Source organism: Lissotriton vulgaris, chromosome 9, assembly GCF_964263255.1.
Source record: "Lissotriton vulgaris chromosome 9, aLisVul1.2, whole genome shotgun sequence".
Taxonomy (NCBI): domain Eukaryota; kingdom Metazoa; phylum Chordata; class Amphibia; order Caudata; family Salamandridae; genus Lissotriton; species Lissotriton vulgaris.
In genome coordinates this window covers 344,258,290-344,270,829 of record NC_141697.1, presented here as the reverse complement: position 1 = coordinate 344,270,829, position 12,540 = coordinate 344,258,290, and the positions used below count along the sequence as shown (strand labels likewise).

The 12,540-nt window shown below is 44.6% G+C and overlaps 1 protein-coding gene across 2 annotated transcripts in view; it reads left to right on the top strand.

The window, feature by feature from the left end:
* The window catches only part of LGMN (legumain), a 95,363-nt gene that overhangs the window by 29,020 nt on the left and 53,803 nt on the right, over positions 1–12,540 (top strand). The gene's annotated exons all lie outside the window — the stretch shown is intronic.

The window sequence follows — 12,540 nt, the reverse complement described above, 5'->3', positions numbered from 1 at the left end:
GCACATATGTTCGATAAATACTCCATGGTCACCCCAAAAGCATTTTAGGCCAATAGAATGGGTGTCTGATGGTCGCAAATCATAAAGTGATTGAGAAATCTACCTCATTTACCTAGTACCTCCTCTGCCTGGCCTCTACATGACAACGCACCCTAAGCAGATTGTAGCGCCTAAAAGCATCCTTGGAGAAGAGCATTAGTCATGCATTTCTAATATTTTGGCCACATTTCAAGAGCTATCGGCAGCCTCATCTTCAAGCCCTCATAAACCAATGAACACTCACTAAAGCGTATAACTCTCGGTTGCAACATTGGGGGGCTGTACCCTAAGGACACCCCAAAGTGAAGCAACCACGGCTTCCCTTTAGCCAAAAAGTGTTGCCTCAGTGCGGTCACGTGACCCACCCACTTCTTAAGAAGTCAGAGCAGCCTCGTCGCCGCCAGTTCCCCTTCCTGGTTGCTGCAAGCCTCAGGTAAGCGAGGTGCAGGCTCGCCCACAGCTTGGGATGCTGCCCGTCCTCGCCATGTTTATTTCTGTATCTAGTGCCGACTTTTATAGTTAGCAGGTTTCAAAGCGCTGCAAAGGCTCTCAATTTCAAATTAAGAGACTGTGAACTAAGAGAGTGTGAACTTAGTCTATAGTGACTGTTTATGTGTGCAAGGAAGTCGAGTTATTTTCTTATCATAAACAATCGAACTTTTAACCTGTTGTATTAGTGGGGGAGGGATGGAGAGCGGTTGGACAGGAGAGGGGAAAGAGTTATAGACGCGAAGACAGAGGAAGTGAGAAGGTGAGTATCTAAAGGAGTGCATTGGGTGAAAGGAGTGAGATGACAAACAATGAGTGAAGATAGAAGAGAGAAAGAGAAAAGGCACAAAGGGAGGAAGAAAGAAAAGAGCAAAGGAGGGTGAGGGGGCGTGGAAGAAAGAGAGGTGGGTTTGGGGACGAGAAAGAGCGCTGAGGTGCTTCTACCCTGACACATCTGCGCTGGAAGCACCACATAGTTACTCCCACGGACCCGGAGTCACATCTGTGGACACCAGAGAGTTGAACGCCCACCTCAGCAAACATACACACTGTTAACTCTTTGCAAAGCCCGCAGTCTCCAGCCAGCCGCAGCTCCTTGCACAAAATGCCTCTAGCTTGGAGTTGGAATGGTCAGTCTTGTAAACTCCCTGGTGGCATCTTAAGGAATTTTGGACCCTGGGCAAGACATACTTTTGAGATCCCTGCGCGGTGCAACTTGTACTTTTATTATCCTTTTTGTGCGAATTCAAGCCTGTATGGTTCCAAATAAAGTTTCCGAAACTGTGGTCGCTGAAAAAACAGCTGAAATATGCCTTGAGTGAGGCGCCAAGATATCCTTAAGAAATGTAAAAGGAGCCTGGGTTAGAGGTACGCAGAGGAAAGCAGAGAGGTTTAGATGCAGAAATAGAGGCGACATTGAGAGTAAGTTCACTTTTCCCAGGGCGGGTAGGGCGGATGAGCTTGCATGGTGGGGGGACGGGGCAGTTGCCCAACTTGCCCAAGCTTTAAACTGTATCTGTCATCTTATCCACGATATAGTGCCGAGAAGGGAAACGTGTCCTACAATAAAATGTCAGTGGCAGGTTCTGAAAGCAAATTCAGCATTCTAGAGGGGGATGGTTTTTTTGGGAGAGAGAGAGAAAGAGAGAGAGAGAGATGGTGGCAGGGGATTCTTCAGAAGGGGACTGGTTTCAGGTTGCCGGTACGAACGATGATTTGAAGTTAATGAGACAAAGGATAAAGGGTGGGGTGAGGGGGAAGCATCGTATCGCAGGAAAGGCAACGCATTGGGTGGAAAGAGTTAAGACATGCACTGGCCAAGACAACAAAAAAACAAGTGTGAGTCAAAGAAAAGACAAGCATGGAGTCCAATGTTGTGAACTGCGCTAATGCAGCAGACACAGGATGCTTTTAGATCCACTGTTAGTGCTTGGAAGGGGCCGTCGGAGGCACACGACACGTTACAAATGACTTGGCATTACGGAGATTTAATTTCCTACCACAATTTCTGCTCAAGCTGTGCAAACACTTGCTCGTATGTCAGATCCAATGAAAAGAAGATATTACAGGTTCCGGAAAACATTCTGTTCCGGAGGACAGACCCGATATTCACAGTTTAAGAGCCAAACCATGAGCAAGGAGACTGTCTACAAGTCCTCAGCCAAATTCAAGGCTGCATCACAACACGAGTTAAACATGCTGAACGTACCTCCGTGGTGAGCAGAGCCCCGGATGTCCCTCTCTCTGCCTGCGTTACTCGACTGTGTGTTGTTGCCAGAAAGCATAACGAAAAAAAAAACGAAAGAGAAAGCAGGGTAACCTGACCCAGGAGGGGGGAGGAGGGAGGAGAAATGCGTCTCGGCCGGAGCAGGGGGCGGAGCAGGGAGAGCGGGCTTTGGAATGTAATTCACACGGCCGGCCGGTCGTGAAACTGAAAGCATGGCCGGCCGGCCGTGAAAGCCTTTGATGCGGCAGGGGAAATGCGAGACGGCGGGAAGGGGAGGGGGCGGAGCGGGTAAACAAAGACGGACGTGCACGCGCTTTTAAGCTCAATGCGCATGCGCATTGAGCTTAAAAGTCACGGGTACTGCAAGGAATCGCCACGATTCCTTGCAGTGTGGATAAAGAGTGGATAAGTCCCAATACTCTCGCTTGCTCGATGCGCATGCGCATCGACAGGCGAGACCTAAAAAGTGAGCTCTCGTTTCTGTTGTTTAAACTACAGCTTTAATTATGGTTTGTGACCTTCCTTTCTCTTTGGATGCATGCTCTGGCAGCCAGCATTTTTATGTCACAATTAACCATAATCATTTATCACAGTTTCGCAGCTACATTAATTTCTTGTAATAAATGGGATTCTGCAATCTCTCTATAAATACATATCTCTAATTTCTTTATGATTGGCAACAAGTGACACACTAAGTTGCGATTTCAAAGAAAAGACTTCAGACTGTTATAAGTTATTACTGTTGAGTTCTGACATTAGAGTGACTGCTGCCAGAGCCAGCAACCGTGGTGAAAGCCAGGCCACTGTGCATAATTGAAACTGCTGTTTAAGACAACAAAAACAAACGTTGCTTTTCTTTCTTTGCTAAATTTTAATAGCTTACAATTACAAGCGGAGAGAATATGTTTATTTTTTGCATTCCTTAGATAGAGAAGAGCTAGAATCTTTCTGCATGTTTCTACACATTCCGAGCTACTGCAGGTTTTTTTTTGTTTAACTGATTGTATTGAACTGTTTCCAACATCTATTTTCACAGATATCAAACCGGTTTTTGATAGTTTAATTTTGCATTAGAGGTTTTGTTTTTATTTTTCATGTTTGCAAACATGCTCACTCTTTCGTATGAAAGAACTACGCACTAAGGTTCTAAGTGGATTGTGGGCATGGTGGAAGGACCATGTATTACATGGGACAAAGTACCCCTTTGCGTATATGATACGGATATTGCAAGTCACAATGGAGTTTCATAACTTTTTAAAGGAACTCAGCCTTCGGCATCGTTCCGCTATATGGTTATGGAACTCCTCGTTGACTTGCAATTTTCTTATAAAGTGCGGCAAGGGGTACTTTGTCCCTTATATTAAAGGAGACGTCACAACGTGACTGCACTTAGGAAATTAGAGATGTACCTTTATACAGGAATTACAGGCTCCGGTGTAGTACACTAGGTTTATTCGTGGTCTCCTTACAACCATGAGGATTTTCAATATTGTCCTTTCATTAAATATCTACTGTAATATGTCTGCTTCAGTGCCACTTTCTGAGGCATTGCATTTAAAGATGGCACTTTAAATTTTCTGCTTACAGTTGACTCTGTGGCTGGAAATGCAGATGTTGCCGCTAATTGTAAAAGAACCTGGAAAAGCATAACTATAATTTTTCCAAATTATACATCAGAATCACACAATCACAAGCCACCCTATACTCCAAGTGAATATTATTGCAATAGCGAATTCCTGTACAGCGGTGGGAACTGTATGACAATTAATACATGCTGGACCATCTTGTCTCCTCCCTTGCCCCAATGTGATCTTACATGGAAGTGTGGAGGAGAGTCATGGCAGTGGCGACAGAGCTCTGCATGATCTGAGATGCCGCTACACGGTAAAATGTTGGTGAATACTGTCTGAGTGAAAGCTGTTATCCAAATTGTTAAGCAAGTTTTAAATTTTCAGATTGGCTGAAATCACTTAATTTTTTCCATAGCATTTGTCTTTTTCGTGCATTAAATCCACTTCAACAGTTCCTCTAGGAAGGAAACAGACAAACACATTTGTTGCATTGGCACCAAGTGATTAACGTGGCCATACACATTAGCCACTTGAGAGCAATTGAAAGAAGTAGGCAGTATTACAAGGTGACACATAGTAGCAGGTTAGTGTTTGACGCTAATAGAGTACCCGGAGGGAGCACGAAGGGGTGTTTGGCAAATTGAAAATATATTTTCTTGTTTTGAGAGTTACTAAGTTAGAGTAGCCTTACATTGCCTGTACTATTTTCATTTTCCCTTCTTTAATGTGACTAGTTAGGGGGTTGAAGTTACTGGATGACCTGACATGGGTTGGGAATTTGAGCTCTTTTCTGGAGAACAGCCATGACAACACGGGGATTACACCGCAATGCCATTACAACGCAGGGATTACAACGAAGGTCGTTACAACGACTTTCGCTGGAGGGCGCTGTTGGATAGGGAATAGTTTAATTTTCTATCCAACACCTACCCTACTGTCAACGTGGGCTGGAGTTGGAATAGAAAATTAAACTATTCCACTATCCAGGGCCCTCCAGCGAAAGGTGTTGTAACGACTTTCGTTGTAATCCCTGCGTTGTAATGGCATTGCGGGGTAATCCCAGCGTTGTAACGACACACAACCCTCTTTTCTACCACTAACTGTCATTTTTAAACACCTTTATTCTGTTACCCTGACACCAAGTGCATATTATTGGCTTCCACCTGCCAAGCTAGTAATCTTTCATGTCCATGATGTCTGCACCAGTGATTGTGTGCTACCCCCTCAGTTACTATGAAGAAACATTTACCTAAAGAACACAAGGAGGACATAAGTGGCCAACCGGCGTGCTCCATTAAATGTATTTTTACATTAAGCACAGCAATGAACCCTCCTCACTACTGTCAACCCCTTCATCTGCATGGGTGTGTCAAGAGGCCAGATGGATGAAATCAGAGGGGAAACCTCATGTAACAAGAGAACGGAGTCAAGGAAAGGTGTCTTAACTCAGTCCACCAACAAATTCAATCATGCAGAGTGAATTGATTTCAAAATACTATTTGAGAAAACTAAAGAGTACGATTTGTCATGGCTCAGAGTAAGAACAGGTCAGTGGAATTCTCCCCTCTTGCAGCTAGGAGATGGCAGATTAAGTGTGATGTCTTTGTCTCTATTGTAGCAGTGACCGGCTGAAATATAGCAATAGCTACAGCCCTGTGGGAGTAGGTTCTTGGTTACAACAGCAAGACCTATTGGCTGTCCAGTATATAATATTGGTTGAGAAACAACTTGTTGCAGGTACAGGTGCTGGAGTTATAGTATAAATGCAAATTTGCTGTGCGGTTGAAGGGAGCTGACAGATCCTTACAGCTAGTCCACCAAGTAGCAGATGGGTATGACGTCAGTCCAGTAGCTTCAGGAAGTCAACATGTAGTGTAAAACTGGCAACACCTAGAGACTAGTTCTCATACATCCCAGGCTACAGTCACTTCTGAAGCTCCGAGTTCTTCATCTCTGCCACCAGGGGCGGATTGGCAAGGCGGGCATTCGGGAATGGGCCGAAGGGCCGGTGCCTCAGTGCCCTCTGTGGGCCGTTTTTTTTTCCTCCCCTGTCCCAGTCCACAGAGAGTGGACTAGGAAAGGGGAGAAAAAAAAACGGCCCACAGAGACTGAGAAAATGAAAGCAGCCTCGCTGTGCGGCCAGACAGCGATTGTCAGCTGTGGGCTCTCCTTCACCCCTGCCCTGCCAAGCAATCAAGCTGAGGCTGGGCTGGGGAGGGGTGATTGTTTGTAAGAATCAGCCTCCCTGGGGGCCAGGTGTTTCTCAGGCCTTTGAGCCATTTGCACCTCGGCCCCCTGGCGCCCATGCAGCCCAGAAACGGTGTTAGTCTTAACACCTCGCCCACAGCCCTTCACATTCAGGGCATAGTGGGCGAGGAAGAATGGGTCTTGCTGTGGGGGCCTGGTGATGTTTGGAATTTTTTGTTTTACTTATTTATTTATTTATGCGATTTTATATAGCTCGGACTTTACCGGAAGGTGTCAGAGCGCTTCACACTAGGAACAGCAATAATACATGAGGAGAAAATTATAAGTGGACAAATTACAAAAGCAAACGTTAAGTTACATGAATCAAAAGTGACAATAGTGAGCAACCAAAATACAAGAGGAGCAAACGATACATTACAGGAGGAAAAAGAGATATGTGTGCAGGTTACAAAAGCGTACAAAGTACAAGTAGAGGTATAATACTGCAATTAATGGCAGACACTCCAGCACAAGAACAAACGTTTCGTAGGCAATGGTGGCACTTGTGCAAGTATCTAAAGCAAACAAAAGTGAGAGGTAGCAAACAGTGTGTTACAAGAGAAAAGTGACTTGTGCAAGTTACAAAAGGGTACCATACACAGGTACAAGGATAATACTACAGTAAATGGTAAATACTCAAACTGCCAGAACACACTGGGAAGGCACTTCCCATGCACCAGCTTCACCTCAGCCTCCCCCCTGGCTACCTGGCTACCTGAGATGACCCAGAAAGCTGTGTTTTGTGCTCCCCTGCCAGGACATTTCCCCAAGGCCTGGAGGGTTGATTAATGTACTAATTGCAGGGGCCCTACCTCTGTTCATGTGCTCCTGAGCTGAAGGTCTGGGGAGGGCTGAGTAGGTTAGTAATAGCAGGGGCTTTGCTGCTTTTCGGGTGCTCCTGTGCTGGAGGGCTGGAATAATTTTGTGACAAAAAGGGGCCTTGCTATTTTTTTTAGTTGCTCAGCATGTAGGCCATTGTCACCTTGGCCCTGTGTCGTGTGCAAGAACAGTATCCTCCCACTTTCATTCCTTGTCTGTGCAAATGGTGTTTCATGAAAGGGCACACCCCTTGAATGTGGGTCACGCCCCTTAAATATGGGCCACGCCTCTTGAATGTGGGCCACTTTTTTCGTCAGTGCCTGGGCCGAATTGTGATCCCAATCCGACCCTGTCTGCCACTGTGTCTTAGGTCCGTTAAAAAAAAACCTTCCAAATGTTTGTGTACGTGAAGAAGTCTTTTATGATTCAATTGTTGGTCAGTACAGAAGATAATACCCAGCTGACACGTGTTTCGTCACACCGTGAGGGAGGTGAGACTCATCAGGGCTGCTAAGTTGAAGGGATACTCAGGGTCGCCGTGGCGAGCTCCGGGATGGAAATGGCCACGTATTGAAACAGAAATATAATACAAGAAAACCCCGTTCCTCAAAAGGGGAGTGGAAGAAGCGGATGGGTGCGTCCAAAACTTCCCGAGGGTACTTGGAACAAAAACAGTTGGAGCGCAGCAGGTCCGTGCGTCCGAGGATCGTGTCCTCGGACGCACGGACCTGCTGTGCTCCCCCCGTTTTTTTTATTCCAAGTACCCTCGGGAAGTTTTGGATCCGCTTTTCTTTTATTTTGGACTAGGCCTCCCTAAACCTATACAGGGGTGTTTTTCCACTTGGGTTTGTGTTCCCCTGTCCTGAATTGCACCGCCTGCCCACCGCATGAACATTATAACTAAAGAGATCACACCGCTTAGAGCGCCACTGCTTCCTGTTCTCTCAACTCAAACCCATTCCCTTACAAAAATTAAAATGTCTAATTAAAATGTCTTTTTCAAGCCTCTGAAAAGGTTTACTCATTAAACACGGAGTGCGTACTGGCCGTCCTGAGATCTAGGTAAGAACACTGATGATCTTGCAGCAGCTAGGGGAGAGTGGGCAAGCTGAAGAGAGCTGGATCTGAAAAAATCCTGTTGCCTGAGAAAAGCAGTACAGGCAAATGAGTTAAAAATGCACACATTTTGAATGGGAAGAGAGTAAGCAACAACAAGTGCAACACAAGACATATCAATGTTTACCCATAGACCGACTTTTTCAGATTTTTCAGCTTTTTTTTTCTGAAACTGTCTCCTGTTTATAAGTCACTGATTTAGATAGGCGGGATTTTCTTGTAAGAGCTGCCAAAACACAGCTGCAAATGAAGGATCACTGAGCACGATCTGCTTATGTCAGTGACTGGCGAACAAGGGGCAAAGTGCCTTTTTAGAAATGATCATTCTTTTTTATGGCTCACTAAATACTGAGGTCAGGTTTTTTCCAATGCCAGGCCATTTACTGATCCACTAAGAGGACTGAGCATTTGCCACTGTTAACAGTCAGATAGTCCTCCTCCTCCACAGAGGGATGTTTCTTGGATTAATTGTCAGTAATTCTGTGTTGTTGGACCTGTGCAGCGAGTTAAGCAGGTTTGTGTTGTGCTAGAGAATCTAGGGATGGCTGCGGTGTTTTTCTCCTTGGGTGGAATTTATGTTCATATAATTATGTTAGTACTCGTATAGTGCGAATGAGACCCTGAGCTAAGGGTGACGTAACAGTTGACAGCAGGGTACAGTAGTGCAAAGTACAAGAAAAATGAACACATTACAATGTTAGCAGGTTTAACAATAAAACAGTATAGTAATGAAACAGGTTTTACACTGTGAGAAACATTTAACCACCCCCAGATAGAGGCAATGAGTGCAGTTTATTTAAGGTCTGATTAAGTTCTGTATAAGAGCCCTTTAGAAAGCGGCGTGTCATGTGGCACGTGCTGGACAAACATTACATTTCTTTGGTGCATTTCGTGAAGAGTGTTTCAATGTGCAGGTGTTATTAAATTGTGATGCTTGCAGCCAACCTTGGATGCTTAATTTTTTCTGATGACTTGAAGTAATGACTGTGCTTTCGTTATCAAAACATTTTGGTACCTTCTACCACTGCTTTAACTATTTGACATAAAGGTTTTCTTAAGTCCCGCGCAGCTCAAGCCACATATAAACAACAACGGTGACACCAAAAGCTTTGGCTAAGAAAGAAATTATTCTCTGCAAAACTAGCAAAATGCAATCCGTTTGTGAGCTAAACAAAGCAGAAACAGGATAACAAGAATCCGCTGCTAAACACTAGAGGCTTCGAGAAGCAATGAGTTACTTTTAAAATGAAGATAGTCCATAGCAACCACAAAGGAGTTGAATTAAGTCATTTTCACTAATGTACTCTTAAGTAAAGTAAGAACAAGAGCCATGTTGGAGAGAGACACATTCTGACAGTTCCTTAAAAAACTGTCGGAATTTCTCCACCCTCCTATGTAGACTCACTAGGTGTCACTGTCCAGTCACCCCTTGGCCATTCGTAGTTACTTGGAACTTAAAGATATCAACAAATCAACGAACAGCATCACTATGTAGTCTTTGTATTCATAATGACCCCTCCGCACCCCAATGGTGTGAAAAATCCATTATAACCCAATTACAATGTATTAATGTCCATGTGTAAGGAACTGCATAACATATCTGCCTGAGACGTCTTACAATTGCACGAAACAGCTTGACAATATAACTTGATGCATGGTTGATCTAAGAACCAGGTTGTCAGGTGCATGCTTCAATGCCTCTTATTGGGTAGTAATTGCTATACACACACTCATACCATGCCATATCACACCTCTCTCAAACCGGAGGGGCAAGTCCCAAAGCTTGGTCCTTTCCCCTCTTTTCTTACCCTGTATTACCTCTCCCTGTGACATCATTTCATTCTGCTTTCCACATCGCCTCTGTGTAGATGGTAGCCAAATGTCCTCCGTTCCAAACTTTACACCTCACCTCCAGTCACACACCCTGGACTGCTTTAGTGCAACTTGACACTGGATGGTAGGGTGACCAGAATTTTAAAGCAAAAGACCGGGACATTTCACAAAAATAGAAGGACTATAACTTTACGTCAACCAAGCGCACAGAACGGCAGCTCTCCTTAGCAGAGAATTACAAAACAGCCAGTAAGAACATACATAAGATGCAATTTTTAAACCCAGTAGCTTGCCTGTGAATTAAATTGCTTTCTTGGAACAACTGCTAACTATCCCTGCTTTGTAAAACATAAAAAACACCTCCCCAGTTTTTAGTCGACCCTCTCCAAAAACCGGGACATGAGCTACATTTCGCGAAATCTGCCGGACAGCTGGTGAAAAACAGGGACTGTCCTGGCAATTCCGGGATGCATGGCCACCCTACTGGATAGCACTAATGTCACTCATGCTGAGCTCCCTTGGAGTCCTATTCTTCCCCTCTATCCACAGCATCCATCCTCTTTGCCCAGTCTATCCTCTTCCCCCTGACTCCCTGAAGTTCACAATTTCATTCAGAAACCTTTAGTTTCTCCTTAGTCAATCCATGAAAATAGAAGCCTACATCATAAACCGCCAGTGAGGCACACTTTCAAATACTGAACATACACAGACTCTGCTCAGACTTAACATCAAAGACCACCAACATTTTCTTTGACTGTTTAGTATATAGTAGACTGGACTAATGTGATAACATATTGTAGTCCTATCTCATTTCGTGCAAGCACCACTAGACAAAGTACAAAACGTTGCTACCCAAACTCTACAAAACCTATCGAGGAATGCTCCCACCTCAGCATACTGCTATCAGGTTAGCTGTCTCTGCTAAGATGTGGGCCATATACTGCAAATGCTTCTATTCAAAGGCTGCCCAGCGCATACATTAAAATGTAGCACGGCTACTAAACAAGCCACTCCCTGTACAGGCGGCAGGCCTGCACTGTAAAGACGAGACCGAGATCCCCGTGCAAGAGGGTGCAGTAAGTGATGGATAGGACCCTCTTTGCCCCTCCACCGGGTTGCCCCCAGGAGGCGCCCTAACATTGTGCCACCTTTTTGTGGTGCACTGTCAGTGCTCCTCGTAAGGGCATGTTTGTCCCAGTGCCTGCATTCGTAATATGGCGCAGGTACGGAGGCAAATTGAGTCCATTATTTTGTGGGGCCACACGCCCATTCAAATGAGGGCATTCTCTCTCTAGAGAGCACTTGCAGTATCTGTGCACCAGCGCTATCAGTATTACAGAAGGGGCCTATCGAGCGTCTACGACCCCATCTATAACACAGAAATGCCACGGACGCATAAAGTGGGTGCAGACGCCTGTTGCGCCCTGTGGCACTATGCATAGAATGGGCCATGTTGACAAAGGAAAGACCGTATTCAACTAACCCTCTGTGATGTACAAATGTGCATTACGTGCCTTTATGTTCCTTGAGCTATAGATGGTGGATTGCACTACAAAGACGGTATTCTTCACCGACCGTATCCATACAATGGCACAATTAAACTAAACCTAAACAGTTATTTTGGTAAACTATGTTAACCAAACTATCTTTGATGCCATTGCGGCACCATTGTTTTGTAAAATGTTTATGATCACAATATTATTGCTGCCAAGTAAATAAACATCAATATGCTATTGAGAGAAGGACAGACCACAGCTAACACAACCTGGAGCGCAGGGAATATGAAGTAGGAGAAACCGGAGTTCATAGCCCTTATGTATTATGTATGCTGCATTTCTAAATAGCGAATCAAGCTGAACGGCAACAGAAGGCTGTACAGGGTCAAAGGCAAAGATACCGTTTGCAAATGATTGCAGGGGTCACTAGGATTTGAGTGTAGAAGTGGACTGTTGTTGCGTTGTAGGATACTGCTCTCTTGAAGAGGTGTTGCCGTCAGATCTTATAGGAGCAGAGTTGGGCTGTACTGATGCATATGGGAAGCTGTTGCAGAGGCAGAGATATTACTGCAGATGAGAAATAATTTCGATGACTCAGTAAACAACTACCTGGCCACTCTCCATTGAGATTGCTGGCCAGTTCCTGACTTTGTTCTCATCCTATCTTTTCTGCTGATATCCAAGTTGTGTAAAAGCCTGCCTGATATCTAGCTCTGTCCACATCCGCTGAGCTGTTCAGTTCTCTTTACAGCCCTTGCTTGATCCAGAGCTAGCCACAGCCCAGGGTCACCTAGTTCTGTCCAAATTCCTTGTACTGTTCCCTCGACACTCATTGTGTTATCGACTCCTCTTCACACTGGCTTATAGTCTGTGCCCATTGGCCGCTCATTCCCAAGTTACTTTTTCACCTTTATAAAGATCATTCCTATCGTTCGCATGATCTTGTAGTACTTTTGGAATGTAATCACCCTTTCCTCATGGTTACGGGATTTCACTATGACAGAAGTCAAGGTAGACATCTAGTGTCATATTTTATCAATAAAGAGAAGATCTAACGGTTAAGAGTTGATTTATTATGTGTTCTGTTGTGTCTTCTAAAAAGGGTTGTTAAAATAAAGCCCTTGGTGATACTATCGTAACATCTTCTACTCACAGTGGTACAAAGCTACAAGGCAGTATCCTAAAGCACTATGTAAAGAAATAA